This window comes from Corvus hawaiiensis, chromosome 6 (assembly GCF_020740725.1).
Source record: "Corvus hawaiiensis isolate bCorHaw1 chromosome 6, bCorHaw1.pri.cur, whole genome shotgun sequence".
Classification (NCBI taxonomy): domain Eukaryota; kingdom Metazoa; phylum Chordata; class Aves; order Passeriformes; family Corvidae; genus Corvus; species Corvus hawaiiensis.
In genome coordinates, this window is record NC_063218.1 from 11,353,696 (window position 1) to 11,371,440 (window position 17,745).

Genomic DNA, 17,745 nt, shown 5'->3' on the forward strand with positions numbered 1-17,745 from the left:
TATGTATTCAGTCTCTAAGAACTGGAGGCCTCTAACCATGCATTCCTATCTTGCTGGATCCAATCCCCCACTGGCTGGTGCACCAGCTGGGGGAGGCAGGTATGGCATCGCACACAGCCCCTGGCAGGACTCCTCCCTTGTCAGGTGCATGTGGCTGCTTTTCTGGTTGAGAGCATCTACCATCTGCTGGCTGGAGATTACAGGTGGGGGAAGGAGGAACCCATATCCCATCAGGAGTGCAGAGGTTACTTAACAATCTTGAGAAGGTTTACTGTGTTATAATATGGATTTGTTTTTCTCATTCTGTCAGTGGCTTTTTGGAAGATTAGTGGAGACTTTATGAAGATGCAGGGTACTTATGCATTCTACCTATATTCCATATGCTCTGGTAAATTGTCATTCTGATTCTCCCATGCAAATAACTGAAGGAAATGGAAAAATAAAATTTAAAAAAATCCTTTTAATAAAATTAATTATCTCAGTTCCAATGGGAAACCTGAGTGAAAATGTGGAAATATTAAGTATATAAGAAGGGGATGTTAATTTATTTTGTGAAGACCTCTATGATTATTGAGAACTTTGTGATTTAGGATTATTTACAGGAGGGCTAAGTGTTACTGTTATTTTCCTGTAATCAGTTTATCAGTGGCTGATAATAAAGAATGTAATTTGGTAAGGTGTAATTTGCAGGTGAAGGGAGTTTTTGCAATAATGTTGGCATTTTCACTACCTTTTCAAGGGTCTCTTTAATTTTTACAGAAGAGAACTAGCTATACAAGGACAGCTACATATGCTGATTAAAAAATTGCAAAGGAGTAGATTCTTGAGCAGAACTTCAATGGTGGTGCAGTTAGTTTAACGTATGTTCACTGTAAGTTTGTTAATGTGGAGGATGTCAGAAAAATGAGACACTTAGAAACCTTGATCAAGGCATCAAGACAATGAGACACATCATTTTGACACAGGAATTTTTATGGATTGCATGAGGTTGGCTGTACTCCAGAATTAGTTCCAGGCTGAACTGTAGTTCCATTCTGTATCTTCCTTCATGTTAGAAACCTGAGTAGTGAGTGGTTATTACACTGAACTGTATTACGTGCACTGTTTAAGCACGCTGAGTACAGTAAATGATTGTGACTCTATTTTTAAGTACACTTCTCTTTTATGTGTTTTTACTTAGAATGGCTCTGTAGGTTAGTGTTGGACACAGCCTGTACACACAGTGCATGTGGTTCTGAAAGGAAGTCACGTTATCTGCCAGTGCTGAGCATAAAGAAGAGGGGAACTGGTCTCCTAACTGTATGAAAAGAATGTATGAACAGGCATAATATTTTCACTTTCCTGCCATTACAGCTGCTGCTTTTATCCCAAGAAAATAAATGATCAGTGCAGATAAGGTGATGGCTGAAATTCTCCATATGTTTCCATAGATATGCAGCTTTCTGGCAGAATAGCACAATTCTTTGTGCAGGCAACTGAATCACCAGAGCTAGTCGGCTAGATTAATGTGAGGAATTATATTTAAATGCCTCTTTAGTGCTTAGGATATCTCTAGGTGTCACTGGCATTCACCTGCCTTCCCACCTGCCTTCTCTCTCTCTATGCCAATAGTTTCTGGGCTAGTTTCTGCTACTGAAATACCCATAGAACCTACCAGTCTGTTTCTGAGTTTGTGCCACCTGCCTGTGTCCTGACCACATCAATCCCTGTGGGGCTCAGCCCACATCTTAAAACTGAGGGAAATGTGTTCTCATCCTCTTTTCTGTCTTGCTTGTGGTTACAGAAAAAAAGTGTGTAGAGAATATGTATAATTTCATCAGAAAAAGGCCTGTTTTGTGGTTTTGAATCAAGCATTCCTTAGGGTTCTTACCTTTCAGTCAGGAGATGTTGGGATTTTTTGCCTGCTTTGGTGAATTAAAACATCTTTTTGCCAGGAGAATGATGTAACACTATCCAGGGCTGGGGTTTTAGTATTTGGTGCCTTTCTACTTATGTTCCTGCTGAATTTTCCCTATGCAGTATCTGGAGGGGTAAGAAAAAGAATGGTGTCTAGAAAATCTATCTTAGGATATTTACTACAGAGGAAGGAGAGGTAGGTCTATTCATTGAGACTAATAGGCATCAAGAAAGAGGAATAGTATTTTTTTAAAAAAGGACGAAAATAAAAAGGTGTGTGTGTCTGGATGATGGGTAGGACAGAGGGAACCTGCTGTGCCATCTTGGTGGCTGACTTTTTGCTGGAAGATGTAGGTTAAAATTCTCTCAGCAGAGGAAGAACAGAAAACCAAGGCTGAGACTGAGCCATTTATGAGTGTGTATCTGTGTTTGTGTGTGTGTGTGTGTGTGTGTGTGTGTAGGCAATCTTATACTGCACTTGTCTTTGTGTTTCCTACTGGCTGGTTTAAGCAGCTTCCTGTTTAGTTTGCTGGTGCCTGTGTATCCCATTTCAATGTGCCTCTGATTGATTTATGTGTTGCTGCCAGCTTGAGACAGCTGATGTGGTTATCACCTCTAGCTGTTTACCCCGCCCTAAAGAGCTAAATAACTCCAGTGGTTCAGCAGCTGGTTTATGAACAGCTCAAATATCAGCTCAGGGAGAGTGAGGGCAACACTTGGGCACAGTAAGCTCACCAGCTGTCCGAGGCTGAGCCGTCTCTTCTCGTTCATGTGAGCCAGTGTCCCCTCACATGGCACAGGCCAGATACAAAGCAGTTCTGTGGCCAGGTGCCCTTTCGAATTTAGCTTAGATACACAAGAAATAAATTTTATAGTGCTGAATGTAGTCCATCTAGTATAATTCTTCTGAATTAAAGTGCCTAAACTCTGTGTATAATGAGGCGCCTCATCTGCAGATGCTAAATTGGGAAGTACTGTTAAGACTAGGAAAGCCCATTCGGAGTATACCTGGAAATAGGCACCTCAAGAATGTCACTTGGAAAGGAGGACATCAGAGACTGGGATTCAGTTAGTTAAATATGTCTCTGCTTCTGGACCTGTTTTTTAGATTCTTTTCATAACTCTAAGTGGAGAAATGACAATATAGAGCATTTCTAATGACTCAAATAGGCTGAGTAATGGGGCATCCCAACCTGTTCATTCCTGCCCCATTTTTGCAGTTGCCTCCAACTTGCATAGCAAAGGGTGAAGTTCCTCTTAGGTACCCAAATAAAAGTTAGTTTCTCTAAGTGTTCACCTACTCCCTAGTGGCTTTATTGCAGTATGTATCTAGAGTCCCTTGACTTAGGGTTCTCAGCTTGGCATTATGATTTAGAGAGAGAAGATGGATGAGATGTCAATATTATCAATTGCTCTGGGTCTCTGGGACTCTGGGAAATGTCTAGTTGATACAAACTGTGTAAACAAATCTCTGTGAAAAGCTATTTTAAATTAGAGTTTACACAGTTGAGGAAAAACTTTGGTTTCTTTTTTCTGTCCGGGTTAGAATGACAAAGGTAGATACATATAAATAATGTTTTTCCTTGGAATTTTTATCTAGTTATTTTCCATTTCTTTCTCTTTTTCTTGTTTACAGTCCCCATGCTTATGTAACAGCTCTCAAGAGGAAGCTGCTAACAAGTCCATCTGATTGTTTGTGCCAGCTGTTTTAGTGGAGGCATGCTGAGTGCAACTGAGCTCCACCTTCATTTTTGGGGTATGTTATACAGTGACAGCATAATATATGGTTCAGTCAGACTGATAGCTGCTTAACCTCTTGGTACTCTTTTCATTAATTCTTTCTTGGATCAGTTATTGTGTTTTGTCTGTCACAAAACTGGTTTGAAAACTGCTCTGGGCATGGAATGTGTCATTCATTTAAACAACATCAAGGCACACTGTTCATGTTTAATTATTACTTTAATACAAGTGCTAAACTGTTTTCAGTTACATCTAACAAACATGTTTTCTGAGACTGGTTGCTGGCTGACCTCGAGTAAGGGCATGTTAGGCTAAGCCTTGAAATGCTGCATCAAGCTGTCATCTCAAATAGAAGTGAGCTCGTTCATCCTCCTGTGAACTATCATATAGATGAACTGAAGGAAGCAGGATATATTAACTGCCCACCACAAAGGACATTGCAGTGTGCTGATTTATGATGAGAAAATTCTAGAGTAATCCTATTGATGATGCTTAAAAACATCTGTTCACAGTGTTGCAGTAACTAAGCTAGCAATACCATGTAGTAGATGAAAGCCACCTGTTGACGAAATCTTTAAAATTGATATATAAATATTTCTGTTGGTGCTGTTGCGTCAGTTATTTTTCAGGATATCCATTATGGCATGTCACATTCATTTGGAAATGGTCAGAACATTTATAGTCCCAGTTTCAGCAGAACATGAGCATGTGATCAATGCTCTTGCTTTCAGTTGCTCAAAAAACCAGTTTGATGCAATGATTAGAAGTGAATGTCATGCTAAGTTACCTTTAATGACAGAGAGAAAAAGTATCTAAGTAGAATTTTTTTCGGAATAAGGTACATGTAGAAAGCAAGGTCTAAGCTTTGTCTATTCGAGAGATCATTCTAAAAGATTAAGAAGAAACCATCACAATACCTAATGACTTGGTAATGGTAGGATTTGCTGGGTTTTGACATGCTCCAAATAAATTACTTCTGAGCAATGGATTTTGGGACATCCACAATCACTTAATAGGGCTGATGCATTCCAATTTTAAACTAAGTCAGAGGGCACATCCGCTTCAATTGACCTACCATTCACCCTGATAACATCATTACTCTATCTTGACTAATATAATGACAGCACTCCTATAAAGATGCAGACCTGACTTAAAATTTCCTACAGGCATGATCCTAAGGCTTGAGAGACTTGTTTGTTTCTAAGTAACATCTGTTGGGAAAATCCATTATATCTGTCAGTGGATTTGTTTTGACATCTGAGACCGAACTTTCCCAGGTTCTCCTTTTCCTTTCCTTTCCTTTCCTTTCCTTTCCTTTCCTTTCCTTTCCTTTCCTTTCCTTTCCTTTCCTTTCCTTTCCTTTCCTTTCCTTTCCTTTCCTTTCCTTTCCTTTTTCCTTTTTCCTTTTTCCTTTTTCCTTTTTCCTTTTTCCTTTTTCCTTTTTCCTTTTTCCTTTTTCCTTTTTCCTTTTTCCTTTTTCCTTTTTCCTTTTTCCTTTTTCCTTTTTCCTTTTTCCTTTTTCCTTTTTCCTTTTTCCTTTTTCCTTTTTCCTTTTTCCTTTTTCCTTTTTCCTTTTTCCTTTTTCCTTTTTCCTTTTTCCTTTTTCCTTTTTCCTTTTTCCTTTTTCCTTTTTCCTTTCCTTTCCTTTCCTTTCCTTTCCCTTCCTTTCCTTTCCATCTTTCTTTCCTATTTCTCCACTGAAATGATGCTCATCACTATCCTTTCTTCCTGTCAGTGGCAGTGAGAGCAGACAGCAGGGTTTGGCTTGACAAGTACCAAATGAAGCTTATATGTGCCAGGAATGTCTGCCCGTGTTAGTGACAGCCACTAGCTTACCAGTTATTGTACCAGACTCTTTTGAAAGAGAACTTGTAAGTGGGAATGACTGTGAAACCAGTTGTCTTTTGCTGCCCTTAATGTAGAACCATTAAGAGCTTTAAAATTTCAACTCAACTTTTGAGTTTGAAGAAAGCTCTCTTTGTACATTTCCTGGCCCAGAGTGCTCTTACTTCATGCTCTTGCCACGGTACTCTGTTGGTTTGTCGTGGTTTAAAGGAATAAATCCTGTTTTAAATTTCCTTGGTTTCTTATAACAAAGGGCTCTGGAGGAAAGAAAATCTTTTAATCCTCCCAGCAATAACCTGACACGACCTTCTAAACACACTATTAACTCAAAAATATTAGCAATATTTTGTAGCTGTCTTAAGAAGAGCTTACAATAGAGATGGACCAAATATTTAGAAGAATCATTATACTTCGTTCTGAGGAAATTAGTATCCATAACACAATTAAACATTTTAAAAGGGCTAAATGTTAAAAACTATTTAAAAAGCTAGGCAGTAGGGTATTGTTCAGTAGCACTGGCAAAATACAGACAGTTTTCTGCATGGTCTTTCTAGGCTTGTGATTTCTTGACTGCCTTAGCACAAATTACTTGCATTCTCTGTGTTCTTTAGTTACTCCAATCTGTTTTTCCTTTCCTTCATAACTCCTTAGCTTTCAGAAGATGTTCAAAGCTTTTTTTTAATATGCTCAATATGAGATACTTCTTAGACGATCTGCAGGAGGAGACAGTGTTCTGCAAACCTGGTCTCTCTGCTATGTCAGTGGGCTGCCAAGAGTTGCATATAGCTTAAATATCAAATAGGTGTTTTGTAAAAATTGAATACTGTTGTACTAGTGTAAGTACATAAACCTAATTAATTTGGAAAGAAACTTATGGCAGTAAAGAATCACAAATGTAAAAATTTAAAATTAGGTATCCAACACTATACTATGACTAGGGGCAGAGAGAGGTACTGTAGTGTGGGATGCATAGTAGAAAAATTCAGAGAAAAGTCAGTAGGAAAAGATAGAGGAAAGAAATTCAAACTTGTTTTCTGTCTCTTGGGTTAAAATACCTGTATTCAGAGATAAAATAGGGGTTTGGAGCCAGAAGTTTTTTTGTTTCTTTTATGTTTCTCAGGTATGCATTTTGGTATGCAGCAAGTAGCAATTTTGCATTCCCTCATAAAAATACTTGCTAAATCCTGCAGCCTTTAGTCAGTCATTCTCCATTATGAATTTCTATTAAATATCTGATCTAAACCTAATCAAGTCAGTGAGAGTCCTTCACTTGCTTCAAGCACAAATTATGAAGTAACAGCTAGACCCACAGAGGGACATGGGGGATACGATGCCCCAAAACAGGATGTACACAGGTATTCCCTGCTGCTGTGTTCCAGCTAATTGCCTTGGAGCCAGTAATAACCATGCTCTCTCTTGAGAGGAGAGCACTCCAAGGGTGGAGTTCCCACTTTGAATTCAGATTTGAACCCAGATGAGCAGTTCGAATGGAAGCATATGCTTGGTGCCAACTCCTCCTCCTGGTGTGAGAATATTTTTGGGCCAAGAGGTAAAACACAGAATCAGTAAGGTTGGAAAGGACCTCTGCAGGTCCAACCTCTAGTCCAACATCCCTGCTCAAGCAGGGTGCCCTGCAGCACATTATTCAGGACTGTGTCCAGACAGCTTTTGAATATCTCCAGAGAAGGAAACTCCACACCCTCTCTGGTCCATCTGTCCAACACAGTAAAGAAGTTCTTCCTTATGTTTGGGTGGAACCTCATGTGCTTCAGTTTCTGCCCATTGCCTCTTGTCCTGTTGCTTGGCACCACTGAGCAGAGCCTGCCTCCATCCTCTTGTATAGTACAGAGTGGTATCATGGTAGAAGTGTGGCAGGAACAGTCAGGTGTGAATTACCTGAGTCTTTGGTGTCCCACTTTTGCAGCCCAGGCCCTCTGTCATGGCAAAAGAGAATGGCTGGCACTCTGGAGGCTGGAGCAGCAGCTCCACTGGCTATAGTACTGCTGGCTCTAACACAGCACTTCCCTGTTGTGGCCAGCACAATGGCTGTAGTGTCCTTGGTCCCAGCCACGATCAGTCCTCCAGCAGCAATCACTTTTCCCCAAAATCTTTTTGCTTTTCTTTGAGGGCTGTACTGCTGTGTTCACTAGCCTCTGCAAACCCCTCTCTGGACTGTCTTCTTATGCTCCTGCATGTTTTCTTCTTCTGACAAGAAGTAGTTTTTATAACAAGCAAAGTCCAAGTCCTGCTTCTGCTTTTGACTCAGGCTGCACTGCCCAGTTCCTCCTCCAACCCTGTCATGCTGATGCGTACTTTAGCCTGTAGCTTCTATTGTTACATTTATTGCTAAACAAAAGGAGTATTTTCTTGCTCCCTCACTTAGACTGAGAAGAAGATAGTTATGTCCACCAGCTTCCATGAGCTTTGTGGCTGCTGGCTGCTCAGAAGGCTTGCTTGCTGAGCACCACCTCATCTCCAGCAAGGCAGGGTGCAAAAAAGCCTGATGGCCTGGCAAATTTGGTAATTTTACCCAAGCCCATATGGATCTTATATTATTCATGGTTTCTGATGGGCTTCATATTCCTCACTGATTTAGTGGTTGACTTGTGATGTTTTTTGATGAGTCAAATCTCTGTAATAGTGACACTACATCCATGTATGTGGTAAATGTGAAAGAAAACAGATGTCTATAAAAATCACTGAGTCTGATTTGGAATGATGAACAGTATTGTGATTAATCGTAGCTGTACAGCTCATGTGTAGTATTTTTAAAGGATGGGATGGAAATTGCTTGTTTCATACCTATATGATTTCTATCTTAATATTTGGACTCATTCAAATAAAGTTATGTATTGGACTATTTGTTTGGGGAGAAATGGCACAATTACTACTGAGTTTTGAAACTTCTAGTACAGTCATGCAACCTTGAATTCACTTCAACATTGATTTTTCTCCTGGCAATATCTGCCCAGTGCTCATATGTAAAAGGAAACAAACAGTAGCCAATGAGTAAGTGTCAGCTACAAATGTGGAAAAAGAGTGCAGCAGTCGCTCCCCAATAGATTTCTCCCAATAAAATGTAAATGTTTTTAGTGTTGTTCTTATAAGTTGCCTCAGACTGAAGCTGAAACATTTGCTGAACTCTAGATTAAGGACAGAGTCCTAATGCAGATTTAATCAGACACTCTGAAGCACAGAGTTACAAAATTCCTGAGATCGGAAAGCAAAGAATTTCGCAAAAATAAGTATCAGCCAAGTCCTATTCCTGTAAGACTGGAGGTTGAATAATGGAAGAGCAGTGGCAGAAAGTAATAGCTGAACACAGAAAAATGAAAGGTCTGACCCTATGAACTAGCTTTAAGGTCATGAACAGGATCTTACAAAATCAACACAAATTCATTACTGGAAGAAGCTAGAATAAAATCTTAAACACAGGGCAAGTGTGATGAGTCAGATCTGGTCAAGTGGTGTATACGTGCAAAATTCTGAATAAAAATAATCAAATTAACATGCAGTGAAGAGAGAATTTCCATAATGAAGCCTGTAGTTTCCTGAAGAGACTTCTCTAGATTGCTAAGAATGATTTGGACAAGTCACAAGACAAAAGAACTCCTGTTTTTTTGCAAGGTTCCATGTGCTCTGTAACAGGATTTTGGGATATGGAGACACAGTTTGCAGTGCAGACATATTGTTTTGTTGGATTGCTTTCTTTGGTGTCAGGACTGAGGATCTCTTATGTTCTGTGGAACCCTCTTAAAACCTTGTCCTCTGGCTTAAATAAAGACTATAGAATGTTCTAAGTGCAGTAATGAAGATCTGGGTTTTGTTTCACAGGAGTACATAAGATGTATGTTGGTAAATGGACACTGAGCATAGGTGTTATATATCTTTCATTTTTTTTTACTACTTTTTGAAAGATGATATTTCTCAGAATAATGTGAGAAGGCTTGGAACACTGATTTGTTCCTGTTGGAAAATCATTCTGCAAATGACTCCAAATTGCAGTAATTTAGAAATCTTGAGATTCTTTCTATATTTGGATTTGTACATTCGGCAAGCTTTTAGTACAAATATACGAATCTTTGGTAATTACTTTAATTCTTGAATAGAACTTTAACTGAACTAAGTACATGAATGTACCTTACAGGGCTCAGGCTTTGTGAGACGTTTCTGCTAAATCGGCTTATGAATTTCCTTTTGATGAGCTTAATTGTTGACAGATTTTTCAAAAGCCAACAACAGCTTGCTTTGCTTGCTAGTATTCACATGAACTGGATAGACTTGTGAAGTCCTTTATGCAATTTGCATAATATTTTTCTTTTATTGTAAGATGAAGTGAAATCCTTTGTAGTGAACCTAACAATGTTAGACATTGTAAAGACATCAATCTAAATAAAATTTAAAAACCAGAAAAATTACCCTTCCAGTTTATTCTTCAACATCTCAGAATATGCGCAGCTAGAAAAAATATACTATTTTTAAAAAATATTTTTCCCCCAGAGTACTATTTAGAAAAAGGTCCCAAATAATGATGTGATCTCTTAACGAAGATATTATGAAGATATTTTGCTAGTTTCTTCAACAGACCTGTAAATTGATTTTTCATTTGAGATCCCTCAAGTCAGAATACATTAAATATGCAAATCTATTCCTTAAATCAACAAAACGAATAAGCCATTTTGTCCATGCATGTGAAACAGATAGATAAATTCTATGCCTTGTCTACCCAGAAATTTTTGTTGTTAGTGGTAATATTCTGGAATTTCTGTCTTTGAATTCTATTGTCTGGAAGCATAGGTGGGAAGAGAAATGTGAGCTAAGCAGTAGGATCTCTATCCATAATGATGGTTGTGGATGTCTGAGTGAAGTGAAGCATGTAGAAGCCTCAAAAATAACTGACCCTGTTTTCCTTCAAACATTTCTGAAGAATTCTGTTCCGTTAATAATCCCCTACAAGTAATAAAGACTGGGATCTGTGGATTCTAGCCAAATGAGGCCACATCCTACAGTCCTTGCTTTGTCTTACTAGAGTAAATTTCCCATGTACTCATGATAAGATGGGGACTGAAGATTGAGCAAGGATGGCATGATGGGAAATGGTTTGTCACCTCTGAGACTGCGTTTGCAAACAGCTGGAACCACAAATGAGCTCAGTGTTTAGCAAGATGGAGGATGCCAGCATGAAACTTGGAAGTGCCAATTTTAATTAAAAACTTCATTTCCAAATCAAGTTCCTAGTTAACAATGGGTGGGAAATTCTCCCCACAAATAAGCTTTCTGAATGGTGTATTGACTGTCAAGATGGGTACAGCTTCTCCTTCCACAAAAGTCCTGCTACCGTCATCTTCCCTGTCACCTCCCCGCCAGAAGAAAAAGACTACATTGTTTGTGGAATGTCTTCTGGTTCATGTCCTGCATTTAGGCCAGAAAAGCCAGATTTTATTTTGTCCTCCCCATCCCCCTTCCTTCATTGTTAACAATGGAGTGAACACATGAGATTAACATGGCTCTTGACATGGCTTAGTTATTTGCCATTTGGAAACTATCGATTCTCCAGTTGTATAATTGTAAGAGGAAAAAAAAAGTATAAAAAGATTCAGTCATTTTCTGTTTATTCCAAAGACAGGGAGAACAGAATACTAGGGGGGGAGATGGGGAAACCAACAACAAAAACCAAATTAGTTTAAGAACCAGCATGTTCCCCTTACTTTAAGGAACACAGTAAACATTTCAAAAGTGCATGCCAGCTCATTATCTAACCCAGTCTTCACTGACTTCATGAAAAACAGCAGCAGTTAAGCAATGTTTGCCAAAAGCAAATTTGGGTACATGCGTTGCTAAAAAAATGTGACATCTGCTCTGTACAGGTTCCTTAAACTGCCACACAGTGGCAAATCAACATTTCATCATTATAATTTCTCTCCCTTGTTTAGTCCTTTCATGATTGCTCTTCTAGTCTGTTTTGATAATTGTTTACCAAAACTGTGGTATGATGTATGATTTGAATTGTTAGCCAGAAACAAACCTCTGCAAGCATTTAAATATGCAGAGATATCTTTGGTTAATATAATCTCAAATGTAATATCTGTTTGCAAGTATCTTTCTTACAAAACTTATTGTTTAAAAAAATCTTAAATGGATGTGGAATATTTATGAATTCCTTTTTCAAGATTTAAGATTCAATTTGTCATTAATTTCATGTATTTTTTAAAACTTTGTTTTCTAGTCAGGAATAATAGGTATCTTTTTTGGTCAGTTTGGTGTGGCATTTGCAGTTTGCAGTTACATTGTTAAAAATACTGTGACAAAGTATTTGAATATGCTTTATATTCAAGTATTGCCATTTATTCTGATAACAAATGATACAGCAAATTTCATTAGTTGTTCCTTATAGATAAGCTACCCATTCCTTAGTAAATACATGCCTCTGTTTGCTCAAAATATATAAATTTACAAATATTTTGAATCATATTGAACTTTGTTTCCTCTGGGAGTAACTCTTATTCAAGAGAAAGGCAAGCATCTATTGAACAATTGTTTTATTAAATAGCTTAAAGAAAAGTTCCCTTCAGAAACCATACAAGCTTTTTCCCAGAGTCCTCACATTTTCTGGTGTGCATGTTTGGGTCCTGTGGGCATTGATTTCTTTCATCTTAAGTCTCTGCCTTCAAAATGATCAGGTCATTTTAGTAAGCTTTATTTTGCTTTGGAATCTACATACTCTTCTGCCATATGTTTAAAATTCAGAGTTGCTGTGCAGCTCTAATCATTAGTTATTCTATTCCACATATAGTACATCATACTCTTACTTTTTTATGAGTAAAGTGTGTTGAAAAATGCTTGTTTACTTGTTTCTTAAATATAGAGTTTCTGATTTTTTAATTATTATCTTTAAAAACCAGAAACCCTCTGATTCAGAATTTCTTAATGAAATGGGGAATTCTGTTGGTAGAAAACAATGCCACTTGCTTATGTTTTTGAAGCATTTATCTCATTTTCCTGTGGGGAGTAAGAAAACAGCTGGTGAAATTAGGATTTCAAAATGGGAAAAAAAATTAAATAAACACCCATTTGACATTTTATCAAAAGCTGAAAAAGGCTGGTAAAATTTATCTTTACTAATTTTCCCCTTTTTCAGAAATCCCTCTTGTTACTGTTGAATTTGTACATCCCCACAAGGACCAGGTGACAGAATGCAGATTAGATTTTCTTCTTTTTCTTTTTCATGGGGGGATGTGTTTGGTTTTTTTTGGTAGTTATGTCCAAACCAGAGTATATCAATATATTCCAGTATTTATTTCAGGCTTTTCTTTGTGAAGCAAAGATTGCTTCACTCCCATGGTGTGGTTACTTCAGTCAATGCAGTGCAACCTGGGAAGGATGCTGACATGGAAAATCAAGGTGTTACACTTTGAAAGCAGTTTTTAAGCAACAGGAGGAAGAACATTAGCATTGTCAGTCAAAACCTTAGCTATTAGTGTTAATGAGGGAAATGTATAAGAGTATAAGGGGAGCAATACATGCTTGTACAAAAGGTCTCAGCACATCTTTCCTGATAGCAGCAAGCAGAAGGTGCTCATGGAGAAGCATAAGAAGCAGGGCAAGTACAGAGTGATTCTTCCAGCTTCTGACACTCGGCAGTTTTGAGACTCCCTGTGCTGAAGTTCCATCTTAAGCATTGTTTTTATGAACCACTGAGTGCGGAAGCAACAATAGGAACAATGGATCACTGTTCAGCATCAGTGGCAACTGCACTTAGAAATAAGTTACAGTGCCACTTCAAAATGCTTAACATGGACAACAGAGACAGAAGAGCCAGGAAATTATGGTAGTGCTAAAGCCACACCCATGGCCAGAGGCAACATCTCAGCTCCTCCAAGTTGTGAGCTCCTTGGGAGCTGAGAATCCCTACCATGCAGAGAGGTAGGAGCCAAGCTCATCGTTATATAATGCAGCAACTTCTGCCCATGTGGTATCTTAATGGGATATGGTGTCATGTTCCTCAGCGCAGGGGTTCCTGCCTGTGTGTTCCTGCTGAGATTTTTTGTTTGGTGAGAGCTGGCTGACTTTGCCTCATACCAAAACATGATGCCACCAGTCACCTGATCTCTTGAGGTTGGCTTCTGCATTCTCTTGGAGTTACTGTCTCATTCTCTAGTTCCTGTTCAAGGATCTGCCTCACGTAGGATGAAAGCAATCCCATGTCCTTTCCTCTGGCAGGCCTCTTTGTGGTCTCCCCAATAAGTAGCTCTGTGTAAGACATCCGGCACAATGCTTGCCCTAATATGTGATCAGCTGCGTGTTTATTTCCACAGTAAATCATTTGGAAAATGACACAGTCTGAAGAATAATGGGAATTCAAAATCTGGCTCCAAATTTCCTTATGAACCCTTCTGCTCCTCTGCATCTGCAGAAAGGGACAGGTGGGTTGCTGCAAAGAGCTTGGCAAGCCGCTCCTCAGAGAGCCCCACTGTTAGTCAGTCTCTTGACTCTGCATGAGGCAGTGACTCCTGCTGAGTTCCTGCAAGTATTTTGCATGCAGCACTTCTCCCTGCAAAGTGGCAACACACTGGGACACAAAATAGAAGGTCCTGTCCTGGTATGAGCCCTGCGCAGAACAGGAGGGCAGTTGTGATGGATAGGAACTGAGCTGTATTGGTGTTGTGGGTAGTTCCTGCTGTGTTTTGGAGACAGAATGTGTATGTTTGAAGTTTACTTGGGGGTGCACTAATGTGCCAACACAGGTTTTTGAACAGTTCCTTGGGGCACAAATAGCCCCATTCATTGCAGCAGATGGCTCCGAGTGTAAGCCAGCTGCTGGACCATCGTCATCTGCATGTGCAGCTCTTCCTTGTTTTACTTAATTTTGCTCTCACAAAAATATCACTGAACTCCATGTAAATTTTGCTTGGGTAAGGACTGTGTTAAATCATCAAAAAATGTCAGGAGCTGAGACCAGAGAAGAATGAAAGTTGTAACAGTGTCCACAGTAATAACAAATGAAACGAGTTTTTACCTGTCACCTGTCTCCCTTTTCCTGAAATTGGGATGTTGTGAATGGCAGGTCTTGTTTTCTTTTGCAGTACAATTATTTTTACTACATCCTTTATCTGTGTCTTTTGGAAAGAGCAAATAAAAACAAAGCTTTGCCTCGCATTTTTGCTTGAAGATAAACTGGAACATTTTAACAGAGTAACTCTAAATAACTGTTTACTTTTGCATTGATCAGGGCCAGTACTCAGGGCTACAGCTACATGGCTAAACTCCCATATTTTTTATAAGAATTTAGGGGTCAATGTTTTTGAAAGTGTGAGAAGAATGGCATTGATGCAAAGCAGGGGGTATGCTGCCCACTTTGCCTGAGAGAGCTGCAAGACTGAAAATACAACTGATGTAGGTCAGTCCCAGGGAAGTGGCAGGGCACAGTCTGTGACTTACACTGATACATGCAGTTGTGTTAAGAGAGTTTTTCTGTATTTTTTTTTTCATGGATAAACTTTTACTACCTCCTAAATTTAGACTCTTAGGCGCATTTCTGTGAAGCCAGAGCTGAACCACACCCTTCAAATGTGAAGAGCTGTTGCATTAAATCATTGTGGTGCTCAGAGGGCTCAGTCAAATGAGGACAAGATTGCAGGCAGGTGCAATTTCCTTTTAGAAAATGGATAGATGGTGCTTCTGTATTTTGTAATGTTTTAGTTTTAGGCTTTACAAAATGCAGCTTGCATTCTATTATAACTAGTAACAAATCACACATCTGGAACAAAGAGGAATGTAGCTCAGCAATATATTATATTTATCTGCAATCTGGTTCAGATCCCCTGGTTCCTTTCAATTTTAACTGTGCAACAAATGTACTCCCAGTCTTCATTTTATCACTTGTTATAACGTTTAACAAAGGTCATTGTGACCCAGAGGAAGCTTAAGAGGAAAATGGTGGATCTTGGAAATGAAGTTTGACTATGATGACGGTGGGAATGAAGCCAAGCCCAGCTCTTCTGTGTGTATTTAATTTGTTCTCTTTATTTTTCCTTATGCCAGGCTGGATTCAATCATGGAGCCACATCTATGGATGAGGCAGAAATGTTCAGTAATTAGTACATCTTTCTTCTCTGAAGCCTTTTTTCAAAAGAATACTTTAAATAGTTTACTTTTTCTGTGGTTGGATTGTTGAATTAATAACAAAAATGCAGCCACTGTTGAAAAGAACAGTCTTCCAGTGAATGCCTAAAATATTTAATTCTGTGCTTAATAACCACTATCTTGTCAAATCTGGTGACAAACTTTCTTTTAATGGGGATTTCCTTGCTCAGGTCACTAAATTCAATGCCATAATGTCCTTTTATTTTTTAATTAGGGATTTTATCTGTTTAGATTTTGCCTGCTTAAAGGCTGTCTGATTAGGCTGATGCAAAGGAAATGATTTTTTGTGGTTCAGAAATGCCAAAGCTATCCTGATTTCCAAAATATTCAGATATGAATAATTGCTCATATTATTAAAATTTATTAAAAATTAAAAATTTCAGATAGATTTGTGCTATGCTTTGCACTATTTTTTGCAACAGTAGAGAACCTACCCATAAGGTAGGCATTTATGTATCTAGCCACATTTATAGGTGCTAGTGCTTCTGGGTACAAAACACTCAGAAGGTTCATTTCTAAGAAATTATTAGAGCTTTGGTGTATCACATACTTTAAAAAAGCTTTCCCAAGTTTTTTTAAATGGCAGTATCATGTCTTGCATGGTTTTTTCACATGCAGGTGTTTTCCTGACTCTGTAAGACACCATGGTGTTGTGTTTATCAAGTTGTTTGTGCTCAGATTTTACTAATTTATGGATTACCGTACTGTTGCATTGATTATGATTTCTGTTTCCTCTGTGGAAGAAATAACCTGCAGTGCCTCAAAAGAATGCATTCAAGAACATAGCATACATTAATTATCTTGTGTCCAGTGAAAAATGTTCTTGTTTTTGCAACAATCAGTTTTCTGCCTTTTCTCCAACTGCACTCAGAGCACTTTCTCTGTTTTTCTGTTATTGTTCCTGTACTGAAGTAATGTTTGTGAGAGGGGTTGGCACTCAGATGTTGGCATTCAGTTTTTTATGCTGCGCCCATTTGGTGTAAATATCCTGCATTTCTGTGTTCTTTCATATCCGAAAATATATATACATGGATTACTGATTTTCTTCCATGAGTTCTCTAGTGCTATAAATACCTGAGGGTTTACATCTATGCAAGCTCAAAAGACAAGATCTAAAAAGTAACCGTACAAGCTCAGATGAGCTTATCTGCTAATAAGCCAGTTTTAACTTTTTTTTCTTTTGGTGAAGGTAGGAGTTACTTTTGCAAAGAAAAGTCCTTCAGTGATTGTGTAGCGCAAAGTATGTAATTTTTGTTCTAGATGCAAATATTCTTGTTTTGCTTCTCACCGCATAATATACATCTTCTTGCATAGGAAATGCACATACTGCTATTACTGACTTCGTCTTGTAGTGATATTTCAGATTGAAATTGTATATTTCCACGTCTTTCTGTGATTACATTCTTCCTACTCATGCACTTAGTTCTGATCATTATTGTATATTCTGTCAGTGGAATCCCAAAATACCTTTAAAAAGACATTAATCACATTAAAATTTTTTACTGGGCTGTTCACAACAGCTACAGGACATGTGTATCAAATCACAGTGTATTAGTAATGCGTTTTCAGTATGCTTTCATTTCCTACCTCCCTCCTACCATTGTGTGTCGAGCTACAAAAACAACTGTTGTCTCTAATCAAAGTAAGAAAGTGTAGTATTCATAGTTTCAGGATGCCATGAGCAATGAACAGTACATTTCCTGTGGTTCTGTGATTAGTTCGTAATAAAGTATATTACAAATGTAGCTCTAATATTGTCTCTAGTTAAAAAAAAATGAAAAATGTATCAGGGTCTTTATTTGCCAGAAACACACTGAGTAAAAGTTTAACTATTGTGTCAAGGCTATCTTCTCAACAACACAACAGGCAAACTGAAGTGAATTAGAGAACAAAGTACAAATGTGTTTGCAACCAGCATTTCCATAAGATAATTCACATTTCACTGTGTACTTATGGGATGCCACTGTGACACTTGGTTGATGTAACATGCTGAGTGGATAAGGGAGGGGGAATCATATTGTAGCATACTTCCCTCGTGGACTCATAGCCCTTTCCTACATGTTACAAAATCCAAATCCAGCTAATTTCTGCCTGTTTTAAGTTTAATTACCCCTGTTTCAA

At 38.4% G+C, this 17,745-nt stretch overlaps 1 long non-coding RNA gene across 1 annotated transcript in view; it reads left to right on the forward strand.

Moving 5' to 3' along the window:
* LOC125328037 overlaps positions 1 to 17,745 on the forward strand; it is a 270,003-nt gene that overhangs the window by 26,488 nt on the left and 225,770 nt on the right. The window contains exon 2 of the long non-coding RNA XR_007204508.1: positions 3,533 to 3,652. This is a non-coding gene — a long non-coding RNA (uncharacterized LOC125328037). The remainder of the gene's footprint in view (positions 1 to 3,532; positions 3,653 to 17,745) is intronic.